The sequence below is a fragment of the Onychostruthus taczanowskii genome, unplaced genomic scaffold (assembly GCF_017590055.1).
Source record: "Onychostruthus taczanowskii isolate IOZ18803 unplaced genomic scaffold, ASM1759005v1 scaffold90, whole genome shotgun sequence".
Taxonomy (NCBI): Eukaryota; Metazoa; Chordata; class Aves; order Passeriformes; family Passeridae; genus Onychostruthus; species Onychostruthus taczanowskii.
Window position 1 is genome coordinate 1599504 of NW_024506994.1, and position 14021 is coordinate 1613524.

Genomic DNA, 14021 nt, shown 5'->3' on the forward strand with positions numbered 1-14021 from the left:
TGAAGCGACTCAACATATCAAGGTTTGGAAGCTGGCCCTGTCTACCCTGTCTGACTCACACTGCTTCTCTAGAAGGATCAGGGTCTTATCTGACCTATGTCTGTCAATTCTTTGTGTATATTTTGGATTCTCAAGGAAACCTGAAATGGTGGTGAACATCATCTCCCAGCAAGGATAAACGTACATTGCATTTGTCTGTCTACATGCACAGTAGTAATATTTTGGTTCAGAGGCCCCCACTTTAATATCCATCTTAATCTGGAGAAAAGGAAGCTGAGGGAAGACCTTATTGGTCTCTGCAACTACCTGAAGTAAGGTAATAGTGAGGTGGCTGTCAGTCACTTCTCCCAGGTAACAAGTGACAGCAAGAGAGGAAATGGATTCCAGTTGCACCAGGGGAGATTTAGATTAGATATGTAGAGAATTTTCATCATGGAAAGTGTTTTAAAGGATTGGAACAGGCTGCCTAGGGACATGGGGAAAATAACATGTGGAAGAGTCATTTAAGGACATGGTTTAGAGGTGAGCATGGTTGGACTTGTTGATCGTAAATATTTTTTCCAACCACTCTCTGATTCTGCTATCCAAAGTCTTAGACTGGGCATGTGGTGGCAGGAAGATGATCTCACTACTGCTACCACCCAGAGCTATCTCTTTTTCATATGTCAGGGTTTTTTTAATTAATCAATGTATTTAACAAAAATATTAATGAATCACTCTGGGCCATCATTATGGTCGGATAAATTAAGGTGTTATCAAAGCACTGAATCTTTGCCAATTAACATGCAGTGTGAAGCCAGTAATAAAACTGCACAGAAAATTAGGAATGACCAGTAGAGAGCATGTTAGTGGAACTGTGTGCTCTGTGAATAAACTGCTGGAAGTATGCCAAGATATTATCGCTTTATTTATCAAATTTGGATCTGAGAAAAAAGTGGGAAAACTTTCCCTTGAAAATTGCCTATGATATAAAAATAAAAGTGAAAGATGAGAAAACAGATAAAAATCTTGCACAATGAACTATGGACAGGTGTATGAGGAAAACAGCTTAAAAATTATGATTTTTGAATCACATTAAAAGTTTATGTTTTTCCCCCTTTATTCCTATCAATTAAATCAGAAACCCGAAATCCTGTGTGACAAAACCACTTTTGAAAACTATATTGGGGAAATATGCTTGTGGTGACACCAACTGTTTAGAGTAAAAAATATGTTTCATGCCTGATTAACAAGCCAAGTGCACTGTGGCAGCAGGAGCTTTTGTGAACCAACTCTTTCACTTTTGTAGCAAAATGAATTGAGAGGTACCACTGGCCTTTGCCTACTTTTCATTGTTACCATACAACTAGTTTTCAACTCCATTTAATCTGTTTTTCACTGAACCCCTAAACAAAACCACAGGTTTGCCCAGATCTCTAATTTTAGACATAGAAGTCAGGCATAAATTTGGACAGGTTGGTTAGCACAACTCCATTGACTCTAGAGGAAACTTAGTTTGATTAAACACCTAAATTTAAGCAGAAAGGGAAAAAACCCCACATTAAACTTACCTTCAGTTAAAACTAAATGAGAGGAACTTCTAACCACCACTAGTTCAGCTGAGGACTGAAATTGGTGCTATTGAAGAAAGAGTTTCAGCAACCTTATCTGTTGTCCATTCTGTCCTCCATATTTTCAGGTTCAATTCATCCACCAGACTGGAGAGTGTTTCCAGTCACAGTCAGTTTGCTGGTGCTGCAGCCTCTGCTCCAGACTCTGCACTGTCATTAACCTGATGAGTTATCTCAAGGCTGTTTTCTTGAGATAAAAAAAAGAATCACAGCACCTCAAAAACGGCTACTGCATAGACAAGCAAGAATGAGCATAGGAAGAATTGTTGATTCCTCATGGAAATCAACAGGGTCATAGACTACACCAGTGGGAAACCAAGCTGTCACAGATGAAGTTTTAAAAAATTTGGTTTATTAGTTAGTTGGGTTTTTTGTAGTTTTGGGGTTTTTTTTTTTTTTTTTTTTTTTTTTTTTTTTTTTTTTTTTTAAAAAAATTAATCTTTGTTCTTGGGGTTTTTTTTTTCATTGGTGTTTCTAAACAGATTAATCTCTGGTCCTGAGGCAAACTGGCACAGCATGGCCACACTGCTACAATTAAACTTCAGCTGGAAACCAGACAGGGAATTGATCCTTAGGCTGCTCTAAAGGAGTTTCCACCACATAACCAAGGATGTGATAAGTTCCCTGACATGTGATATGTTCTGCAGGCAGAACACACAGGCAGCAGGATGATCTATGTGCTGTTCCAGCTATTTCAATCAGCAAAACCAATATTTGGGGCAGTGAATATATTTCAGTCTTTATTTATTAGTACAGTTCAGCTCTATGCATTTTTTTTTGTTAATTGCCTGCCAAAACTTAAGCTGCATCTCATTCATTACTCATTCAATTATGATAGAAGATGGATTTTGACTTTTCAGTCTCAACTGCTGTTAGTAATTTCTGGGTAGAATTTCTCAGGAGTCTGTGACCCTCAGCTTTCATAAGCAGCTTCTTGCCACTTAACTGCTTCTTTTGAATAGTTGATTATGTTTCACTACATAAAATGTAGTGAAATCAGTAACTTCTGACACACAGATCATCTTGAACTTTGTGCAAAGTGCAGTAAAGACAGTCTGCCCTCAAGAAGGGCATTAAAAACATTCCATAAAATATCTGCACATAATTCAAATCAAACAAATGTACCACAGCAACTATCAACAAGGACCATGTGGGGAGAGAGCCAAAGATGAAGCCAAAGCCAGAAGAAGTCAATCACAAATCAGCTTTTGGAGTAAGATACATTTTTCATTTCATAATGTTGAAACAGTGTTTCAACAGAATTATGATGTGGATCTCCTGCAACTCCTGTGTCATACCTGTCAAACCCATATTTCAGGGAGTCATGTCAGGATCAGAGGAAACCTCAGTGAGGTGAACATTCTGAGCCTCCAACTGAAAGGGTGCATCAATTTTAGCTGTAGCTGCTGAATGATCCCAGGATCAAAGTAAAAGTCACACTTTCTAGACAAAATAAACAACTATATTATTCAAATTATAATAATGTGTGTAAGTGAAGATGATCTGTGTAAAATATTATAACAACAATAATAATAATAATTATGAATATCATCATTATTATTATTAATATAGGCAGTCTTTTTATATCTCAAAATGCTAAAGCTTTCTTCTAATGCTAGCCACACATTAATAATTTTTGGGATGACAAACAAAAGACTGATCCACTGAATAACATTTAAAGATGATCAGATGAAGTGTGTCTATTATTTACCATGGAGAACAATGTCCTCTAAATACCATTTTAAAGAGAACCACCTAGTTTCCTCCTTTCACCTAGTTACAGAATAGCCCTAAAGAATGATAATTCCTTTTATTTTCCAATATCACACTACATCCTTGATTTCTGGTACTCAGGTACCTTGGGGCTATCTTAATGACCCTGTTCAGCCTTTACTTGAGTCAATAACAAAATCCCCAAGGACTTCAACAGGGTCAGGATTAATTCCAGACAGCTCTGTTTATTAGCAATATTTTTTTCACTTATTCTATGGGACTTCTTTTATTCCTCAGAAAAGCAATACAGCAAGGCTTCTCCCTTTCAAATGAGGTGGCTGCACCCAGACTTCACAAGAGGAAAGATCTCTGATATGTGCTACCCCTTTTTCCTCATGCTTGGGAGACTGCTGGTTAATCCAAGACAAAACTCTTCTAGGAGCTCTCCTAGCATTGGGAGAGTATGGGAGACCAGTGGAAATGGCAGAGCAATGCTCAAGCTATTTGCTGTTTTATTATTCCTTCATAACTCCCCAAAATTATCACTCTCAAAAATAACAGTGACAGCTGGATTCTCTTTAGCCCCTGAAACCCTGGTGGCTGTTCCCAAACATCTCCTGTCCCACCAAAAACCTGTCCAGCAACCACAGTGTGTGTCCACTACCCAGCTGAACTCAGCCTGCTTCTGGGATGGATGAGCCCATATGGCCCTGGTCTGATTCCAACGTTTTTTATCTGTAGGTATTTAGAGTTGTGTGTTATCCACACAAGGATATTGTTGCCTGCATTCCAGTTTCTCTACTGCAGATGATCTGTCAGATCATTATAAGCAATTGTTCTGATTTCATCTTCATGTTGGGGGGACAATGTGGCACAAGAAGCGGAAATGTTTCGGGCTTTTTCAGGTGATTTTTGGTTTTCTTACATCTAACACATGTTTTTTTTTCCTATACTCCATCCAAAATAATGGAAAGACATTATTTCCAGGTTTGTGAAATTTCAAGAATGAGAAAAAAGGGAAAGGGAAGATTTTAATGGCAGGATCAGTATAATGCAATAATCAAACCAGAGCAGCAGGCCCTGTGACCTCTCACAGCAATTATTAACTAGTGCCTTGAAAGAAGAAAACAAATGCTATGGATACAAACAAAGGAATAATTTAATCTGTGGTTGCACAATATGACAACTTGGGGAGCTTTTGAAGAAATGATCACTGTCTAGAAAATAAATATTTCTTTTTTTATAACTCGGTGAAACATAGTAGCTAATTTGTTGCTAAAATTTTCAAAATATGAACAGTAAAATCCACATAATTAGATACTTAACAGTCTGGCATCAGTTCTGTTCCCACTAATGAATTATCTGACTGAGGACTCAATTAATAAAAAAATTAAAGCATGATAATGTAGTTAACACTAATCAATATTGGTTTACAGAAAATAAATGCTGTCAAATAAACTTGTTTTTCTTCCTTTTAACAAGATGACAAATTTGATCAAGTTCTGAAACACATTTAACTTGCAACCACAAGGATGTTGACTACAAATATAATAATCCATCAAAATCCTAATGCCATAAATGCATATAAATCTATCTATTTGATCCAGAAATGGATGAAAAAGAGAGAATCATGATTGAATATGTAAATTCCTAAAAGAGATTCAGATTCCAATTTGTGCCCTGACAATAGTTTATATTCTCATTTATGAGAATAAATAATATCACTGATGATAATGTTTGTAATTTGACTGAGAGATTGCAAAAAAAACTGATTAAGGGGGAAAATGTACCATGATTTGGATTGTTCAACAAGCTGGATGTTAGTAATTAACTTAATAAAAGATGAAAAATGGAATTTCTACGTTTTAGAAGAAAATACATATTTTTTTTCCCCCATTAAGTGGTGGTGTCTGCTCTGGAGAGCAGCATCTCTGAAAGGGAGTTTTTGGTTGTAGGATATGATCCACCAAGTATGAGCTTGAACTTGAGGCCAGAGGCCAAGTGTCTTGTGTCTGACTAAACAAAAGGATATCATGTACTTATCCATAAAGGTCATGTTGCATCCATCATGGGTATGGAGCAACAGCACACGGAATATGAAGCTCATTTCTGACACGTCCCTTTCATAAAGCTGTTGGTGAGCTGAATAAAGTGATGTGGCACCCCTGGTGTCACCAAAATATTGTTTGAATCTTTACAGAAAATACCTGGGCTCCTGGTGGACACCAGGATGTGAGCCAGCAACATGTCCTTCACACCCAGGTGGCAAAGGGGTGTCCTGGGCCGCACTGGAGGTGCTGGAAGCAGCGGGGAGGGGATCATTCCCCTCTGCTCAGCACTGGTGAGCTCACAGCTGCGTCCAGTTCAAGGCTTCTCAGTGCCTGAGGGACACGGACAGACTGCAGAGAGTCCAGCAAAGGACCCCTGAGGTGATTCTGGAGCATCTCTCATGGGGAAAGGCTGAAAAAGCTGTGACAGGTTAGCCTGGAGAAGACTCAGGGGGGGTTTTATCCATCCCTAAATCCCTGAAGGGAGAATGCAAAGAGAGCAGAGCCAGGCTCCTCTCAGTGGTGACCAGTAAAAGGACCAGCAGATGTCAAGTGCACCCACTGATACACAGGAAGTTCCTCTAAACAACAAAAAACACACTCTTATTGTGAAGGTGGCCCAGCACTGGCACAGGTTGCCCAGGAAGGTTGTGGACTTCCCTCCCTAGAGCTATTAGAAGTCATCTAGACATGGTCCTGGGCACCAGGGCTGGGTGGCCCTGCTTGAGCAGGGGAGATGAACCATGCTGGCCTCCAGAGGTCCCTTCCAAATCCAACCATTCTGTGATTCTGCGAAGTGTTAAAGAATCTATTATAAAATGAAAGGCAAAACAAGTTTAATTTATTCGTCTTAACTGCAAGGTGATACAGGGAGCTAACTGCAAGGGTTAACAGATACACCCTATCAAAATATTTTACTGTTCAAGGATTCAGTTTCAATAAAATGAATGGAAAACAGATTTATATCTTTATCAGATGTAGTGATTAAGAAATATATAATTTATTAAATTAGGCAAAGACTTTATGTCCATGGCTTTAGAGAGTAAAACCAAGATAATGTTATTATTAGTGCTTCTGCAGGAACACTGTGGCTCATCCAACAGTTGTTCCATGCAGATTTTCTGGCCCATGTTCTGCATGAGTTACATTAACTGAGCAATTGCAGCTTTTGTTTCCACAAAGCTGTGATCATCCCACGGTTCCTGGTCTATCTTGTGGCTATTTTCATGACTTGCACAAAATAGATTTGCTGCTCTACTTTAGACTAATTCCATATTCAGAGGATACACAAATGGAATCCCCTGGGGAATGAGAGCAGCTGACCAAACAGCAGCACCCTTCATTTGCACAAGAGATCCCACATGGCATAAGGAATGTTGACATGATAAGGAACTTTGCTGGATGTTGTTCTTGGTGCTGCAACATTGATCCCTTTTAATTTTTTATCAACCAGGCCTCTTCCTGATGTTCCTGCCTCTGGGATGTGATCAGGTTGGTTTTGATTAATTGTGTTCAAGGCCAGGCTGGACAGGGCTGGGAGCAACCTGCAGTGGTGGAAGGTGTTCCTGCCCATGGTACGGGTTGGAATGAGATGGGTTTTGAGGTTCTTCCCAACCCAGACTATTCTGTGATTCTGTCATTCTATAAATGATGATTAACAACAAACAGGGTAAGTCAAAATGGAGTTTCAGTAAAGAAATTGGTGTGGACAAGGTCATGCACACAGGATCAATCCAAGTAGGGCTGGGAAAGAGAAGAATCCTCCTAAATTCCAGTCCCCCTCTCCACTACACTGATTATAGTCCCTTCATTTGTATCCCACATGATTTTAAGAGTATTTCTGGCTTATGTTTTCGCTGAAGTTTTACAGATTCATCATTAACTTATAATCAACACAGGTTACAAGAGCGATTTTATTAAAAAAAAAAAACAAAGACTGAAACAAGGTTGGTCATTCAGGGAACTCTGACACTGCTCTTATGATTCCAGCATGTGAGAAAACTCAGGGTAAATCCCCTGTAAAAAAATGGGCCCTGAAAAACATTAGTGATTACCTTGTTGGTGAAAAAATTGACCATGATGAACATTAATAACAAAGATTAAAGTTGTCAAAATGTAACATCAATTCTAAGAGCCATTTTTTTAAGCAGCATTGTCATTACATCTTTAGGAAAGTATTCTGAAACTCCATAAACAAATCTGTTTATCTAAGTGCAGATTTTCATATTTTTTTGCAATGTACTCTTCTGGTAGCCAAATCAAATCATTAGATGTTCATTTCAAAACTAGGAGTGAAAGAAAAGCTAAAATTTGAATTTCCAAATTTCTCATTTTGGTAGTGGAGAACAAAATGTTTAATTTCAGAACTGTTAAAAATTATTCGTTTACACTTGCTCATTCTTATGCCTGTTAGGCAGGAAACATTGACTTTTATTGTGCTTCTGCATTTATAATATGAAAACAATGATATGCAATTACCTTAGGAATACAAGTCTAAATTGCATTTTTATATTAATATTAATATCATGTTCTATCACTAGAATGAATATTTCATGCAAAGTGGTGAGGATGCAGTTAACCTAAGTCAAATAAGTTTGTGCCTAATTTTTTAGGTTCTATCTGAATTATTTGCCATGACTTAACTAGCACAGAGTAGTTTATATCCATATTAATAAACTTTAAGTGACTGAATGGACTCTAAATCAAAGTGATCATATTGATTCAGACTCTGGGAATAGCGTCTGGTCTTTCCTGCCCCTCAAACTGTGCCTGGAAGCTGCCTGAAATATCTGATATGAGCCCAAACCATGTCAGGATTCTGTGAACTTCTGAGCAATAGGAAAATTGAGTAATCAGAAATGTTCCTTGTGAGAGGGAAGGGAAGGGAAGGGAAGGGACCTAAACCCCCTCTATTACTCTGGCTAAAATCTCTGAAAGCCACAGTGCAGTATATGAACAAACTGAAGGGAGAATCCAGAGAATGGTGTAACTCCAGATACATTATGAGCAATTTTGGAAGCCTGAAATGCATTTCCCCTATAGATGCAGTTTGCTGACTTTGCTATGTGGTCTTTCATGTACCCAGAATTTTTTCTCTCCCTAAAGCATTGCCTGTGGTCATATTTTCTGAGTGCCTACTGCAAGAAAGCAAGTTAAGAGAGTGGAGAAATTAAAAAGCAAGCAGGCTAGGAGTGATACTGGAGGAAAAAAAAAAAGTTGTATTCTCAAAACAGATAATGGGCCAGGTCTTAATTTTTCTGCTCTCCCCTTAAAACTGATTAACTCTCTCCTGCCATGAAATTTAAATATATAATTTGCTCTGCTGCCTACATCCTACAATGGAAGAAGTGTATTTCCACATATAAATATAATTTAAGTATTGTTTTTTGGCTAAATCACATGCAAACAATTTGCTATCCACATAAAGATAGCTGAACCAAATTAAACTAATAAAAATGGAATCTCATAACTTCCTGACATTTTAAATATTCACTAAAACTAAGACCTCCCTTTAATGGGTGCAGTTTGCCCATTCTTGATTTTGAGACTCTATTTAGATATAGGGGGGTTGTTTGGGAATGGGAAAAATAGAGAAATAAAAAGGATGTGTTTTATTCAGATACACAAGCTAATCTCAGTGGTGGTCCATATCCTAGCTGAGGAAAATTAAAGATAACCTGATATGACTGACTTCAAATTTTCAAGGAAACAAGTTCAGCAACTTTTCAGTGTGTTTTGTTTGGCTTCTAGGAGGAAGAAGGTTTAGAAAGGATTAATTTGCTCTCAAAATGTGGATGTGGAGACAAAGGATAACAATGCAGCAGTGAGAGCGGTTCTTGAGAGCTCCCAGTCTCCTCTTTGTGTTCCAAGGGATAAATCATCCATAAAGTCTTCACTTTAATGCTCAGTTACCTAATTCCTGCTTTTCCTGTCAGTCATGGAATGCTAGGAAATTGGCACTGAGGTTTTGGTCCTGAGATAAGGAAACACAAGGCAACAACACAGGCAATCCGAGCTCAGCTGGTAGGGCAGTACAACCTGAGCAAGCTTTGAGCTCCCTGTCTCAGGGAGCCAAGCACTTCTGGAGTTCACTCAGCCTGAGTACCCACATCGGATCAAAATAAAGATTAAAGGATAGTGGAATGGGAAAAAGAGTCCTGAAACATGCTTCATTCTTAACCTGGAAGATCTCATTGCTGTTTCAGCTCCAGAGGGTTTGGGGTCTGTAGAAGAGCTCTGAAGAGGGGATGCCAAAGCTGCATCCCATCCCACATGGCCTCAAGGTCAGCATCCTTGTTGGCATCAAGTACCTGGATTTCTTGTGGGAAAAAAACCCCAGGCAGTACAGAGGGATAAAACACATGGATTGCAAACAAAATTAATCTTCAATGCAAGAGTTCTCCTCAGTATAGTAACAACATATAATGCAACAAACAATTTGTATAATGCAACAAACTCTTGGAGTGGCTTCATTTTCCAAAGAGCCCACAGGCTCTGTGAGGTTTGATCTGGGAGAAACTGGACCTGACCCATCAATGTGAGGGTTCACCAGCTGGGGTTCCTGACATCCAAAATTGGTGACTAAATGGGTACCAGAGAAAAGTGAGTGATGTTTGAGCTAATTTTTTATCACAATTAGACAAAATCAATCTTCAATTTTAGTCTCCTCACTAAAAAAGGTGCTGGAATGGGTCCAGAGTGGGGAAATGAAGCTGGTGAAGGATGTAGAGAACCAGTTTTGGGAGGATTGACTGAGGGACCTGAGGATGTTAAATGTGGCAAACAGTTTGGACTTGTCCATAAGAGTTCAACACACGTGGCTGAGCTTTCCTGCCTTGTTAAAAGCTGCTCTAGGTATCCTTCCTGCTGGGTTTGGCGATGCCCTTCCCCGAAGAAAGCACTGGTAGTTTCAGGAAAATGTAAAATAATGGGAACAGCATTTTTAGCAGGGCCTGTAATGCCAGAGCAAGGGTTTCAAACTGAGAAAAAGACAGATTTGGACTAGGTATAATGAAGGAATTTTTCAGTGAGGATGGTGAAACACTATTACAGGTTACCTGGAGAGGTGATGGATGCCTCATTTCTGGAAATGTTCAAGGCCAGGTTGGAGCAACCTGACATCGTTGAAGATGTCCCTGCTCAAGGCAGGGGGTTGGACTAGATGCTCTTTAAAGTCCCTCTCCAATCCAAATTATTCTATCATCCTACGGTTGTATGGTTCTATGAAAAACCCTGTTTTTCTGGAGATGGTTATGTCTGTGATATAGTAGGAAACACAGATTTAACAGCAAACATTATGGAAAGCTGGATTTTTAAGAGAGGAGTATTGGTATTTTTCACAAAGAAAATGTATAAAGTGCCTACCGAAGCAATGATTTTGTAAATCCATTAGTAGGCTGGCAGTAAATTTCAAGACACCTGCAATGAAAATTAAAAGCTTTATAATTAAAAATACACTTCTTAATAAAAAAAAAAACTGATTTCTGAAATACACATGAGAACATATATCAGGAGAAAAACAGAGCTGGTTTGGAGGAAAAGGTACCAAACAGGTTCCAAAACCTTGGATTTTACCAGAACTCGGAAATCTGCCTTTCCATGAGCTCAGCGAGCAGCAGAGGGCGCTGGGATAAACGGATTTCTTTTAAACTCCAGCCAACAATACGGATTTGCTGGGAGTTGGATACTGGGGGAGACAGACTTTCATTTATGGAGATCCATGCTAGATTTAAAAGGCAGGGCAGGATTTAAAGCCCATTTCTGAAACAGGGCCTTGATTAGGGGCAGCCAAAATTTGAAAAAAAACCCAAATGTCAAACAATAATTCTGGAAAAAGCATATGAGATAAAGGTGGCATAACTTATTGAATTAAAATTAATTTTTTTCGAGTTCTCAACAAAGTAGACATCCTGTTGTTGTGAGTTTTCTCCCTCCCAGGGCTATGAACAGATACTTCATTGGGATAATTAGGATATTCAATCTAGTCTGTATTCTCATTATTCTATAGTGAGTAATACTCATGGTATTGAACATGGGGTATAGAAGATTTGTTCTGATTTATAGGTAGAGGTGGAAACACCGAATCAAAAATCAATGTAAATAAGAACCTGCAATTTTATCCTTAAGAAGGAAAAATTCATATCAGCATCATTTCTAGCAGAGGAAATATTTGGGTGTTTGTAATTCCCAAATATGGACCTGAATCTCTTCAATCAAGTACAGAGTAGAACACAAAGATGCTCTGGGGATTGGAGCAGACAAGTTGAGAGAAGAGAAAGCTCCAGGGATGCCTTAAAGCCCCTTCCAGAGCCTAAAGGAGCTCCAGGAGAGCTGGAGAAGGACTCAGGACAAGGAACTGGAGGGACAGTACAAGAGAGAATAGCTTTAAACTGGGAGAGAGGAGAGTTAGAATGGATATTGGGAAGAAATCCTTCCCTGCGAGGGCGGGGAGGCCCTGGCACAGGTTGCCCAGAGAAGCTGTGCCTACGCCTGAATTTCTGGAAATGTCCAAAGCCAGGCTGGACGGGGCTTGGAGCAACCTGGGGATAGGGGAATGTGTGGCAGGGAGGGTGGAACGGGACGATTTTCCAGCTCCGTTCCGAGCCGGGCGGTTCCGCGGGGCAGCGAGTCCCCATCAGAGGGCGCCGGCGCTCCGCTGAACGCGCTCCGAGCGCCGCGGGCAGCGCCGAGCGCCGCTTCCCCCGCCCTGGGCACGGCCACGGAGAAAGCCATCCTCAACAGTAATAATAATAAAAATACATCCCTTTGCCGTCGTACCTGCCAGGCTGAGGCTGCAGCGCCCAGCTGAAAAAAAAACACCCGATGTTTTCCATGGAAAATATTGGAAAACTGCCGGGAAAGGGCTGGTTTACCCCCCACATTTTTTTTTTTTTTTTTTTCCTTTTTTACTTTTGAAAGTATGGGTTGTGGTGGTCAGTTTTGGGTACGTGTGCCGCCTTTTGGACTCGGGGTTCATTTCACGTGTCGTGAGGGATAAATCCGTGCAAGTGTTGCTGCGTGGAATTGCGGAATTAAACTGAAGGCAGCTGCGGGGGTGGGGGCGCAAAACAAGCACAAAAACAAAATGTGAAGAACCTTACTTTTGCAAATGAAATCTCGTTCTTTTTGGCATGTTTTGCAAATGGGAGACAAATGTAATAATAGTGGGGTTTAAAAGTCAGGATTTACTGTCTATAGCAATATGTTAGCAAGGAGACAGTGGACGTCAATTCTATTTTAGGGTCTTCTTTTTTTCACTCCCCTCCTCTCCCCTCCCCCAGCTCGCAGAACGTATTTAATTCAGGGTGCCAAGGAATTGTGAAGCATTAGCCGTCACGAAGCTCATTCACTCTGCCCTGTGCCAGCCTTCATGACTCAAAGACTTCCACAAAAGTGATGGCAAACTGTCCTTTATGAGCTTGGTATTTTTCTAAGAGGGACATTCAGATCTGTAGGTGCGTAAGGGTGGCTGCCTGGGTATCTCCGCACACCCCCATGCAAACAGCTGACATCCTTTCTCCTTTTTCAGCATTTTTTCACCCTATTGCCTCACTTGAAATGATCCAACCCACTCAAAGATGTGCCCTTTTTCTGCTCCTCCTCAGTGCAGCACTGGCTGTGCTGAGAACAAAACCTCGTATCTGCTTTAATAACTTCTAGCCAGAGCGTTGTCCAGCTCCTGCTGTAATATCTGACCGCTATTTGCCTCTTGCCTGTTGTGGGTTGAGGCTTTAGGAGAAGATGCACGCTGCGAAATGGGGAGGGGTGGCAGGGTGGTGTAGAGGCTGAGGGGGAAAGGGATGAATTTATGCTTTCTGCCTAAATTTGAGGCTAAAGCGAACAGAAAAAGCAAAGCCCACCCTTCCCACCAGCCAACCACACACCAGCAAATGTGTCTCCTGATTAAGTTCTCCTCGTTTCCGAGACTACATATATATATAAAAGCATCTTTACCTGTAGGACCTTTGAAAGTACAAAGGACACTATGCACTTTCCCATAGGATCCCATGCAGAATAACAAAGATTTGTAGGAACCTTACAGGTAGAGCTTGAAATTTCCAGAGACAGGACCTTGAATTTAGAAAAACCTTCTTTCTCTCTGTCTCTCCGCCCCTGTACATCATTTTTTCCCCATCTTTTTTCCCCTCCTGGTGCACCAGCCCACTGCAAAGCTCGATTGTTTCCTTCCAAAGGCAGAGATGGGCTCTCTGCTGCCTGTGTCGGCTCTTTGCCGCGCAATGTGTTAAAAAAATCGGACAATGCGAAGGAAGGTTTGCCTGGGGGGAGAAAAAAAAAATAAAGGTTAAAACTGGTCTAACTCCTCCTCTCCCCTTCCAAACCATGGGCTACCTGTGAAATGCACAAATACAACTCTCTTTTTAATCGTTTTCTGAAAGCAGTAAATGCTATTCAAATGTGTGCATGGAAGGGTTTGCAAAACTCCTGGATTTTTCCCTTTATTTTTTCCCCATATTAAGTATTTCTAAGTTATAAAATATACAGTCCAAGCCTGAAGTCTAAGGCTTTCCAGTGGAAATCATTGATCTAAATTTGCTCCTTTTAGATTTGTTTGAATATGCTTTGATGAGACCCTGTTTTGGTGATAAACTGCATATGAGAGGAAAATTTCTGGACATATAAATAAAAGCAT